This window comes from Sinocyclocheilus rhinocerous, unplaced genomic scaffold (assembly GCF_001515625.1).
Source record: "Sinocyclocheilus rhinocerous isolate Xijiao unplaced genomic scaffold, SAMN03320098_v1.1 scaffold1193, whole genome shotgun sequence".
Taxonomy (NCBI): domain Eukaryota; kingdom Metazoa; phylum Chordata; class Actinopteri; order Cypriniformes; family Cyprinidae; genus Sinocyclocheilus; species Sinocyclocheilus rhinocerous.
The window spans coordinates 161,344-161,931 of NW_015642181.1; the positions used below are offsets into that span (position 1 = coordinate 161,344).

Genomic DNA, 588 nt, shown 5'->3' on the forward strand with positions numbered 1-588 from the left:
TTAAAGGTGGGGTAAGTGATTTCTGGTAGCCAATGTTGATATTTCAAATCACCTAAACAAACACACCCCTACCCCAAAAGGGTCTCGCCCCTATTTTGATAGCTCTGCCCCACACATACGTACGCAACCCAGGCAACGATTATGGCGGAATCTGCTGTATTATTATCTGCTGATTTAAAAATATTATCTTATTTTTCGGACACACTTTGGGAGCTGACGCTGTGTCTTTATCATAGCTGAAGGGAACGACAATACGATTGCAGATGAACAAACAAGCGAACGTGACACACGAACATATTCAAGCAAAAGCCAGCATATATTAGTTCTGTGAAACAAAGCAAAACCAATGTTACTCACCTATCGAGAAGAAAGCAACCTCAGCGTCCGATCGCAGGCCTTCCTGCTCCGTGAGTTCTCTCCAGTGCTGGAAAGCTGATCCAAAATTTACACGGGTCCTACTTCTTGCCTTATCGTAAGCCTTCTTTTGTTCCGCAGATGTTTTCCTCTTTTGTTTTTTATCATCTCTATCTTTCCGTCGTCGCTCGGCTCGGCTAATGTCCATCCTGTGCACTGAGCGCTCTCTCCTCC

The 588-nt window shown here is 44.6% G+C and overlaps 1 protein-coding gene across 1 annotated transcript in view; it reads left to right on the plus strand.

The window, feature by feature from the left end:
- Positions 1–588, plus strand: part of LOC107755712 (polypeptide N-acetylgalactosaminyltransferase 11) — a 26,325-nt gene that overhangs the window by 9,051 nt on the left and 16,686 nt on the right. The window lies entirely within an intron of this gene.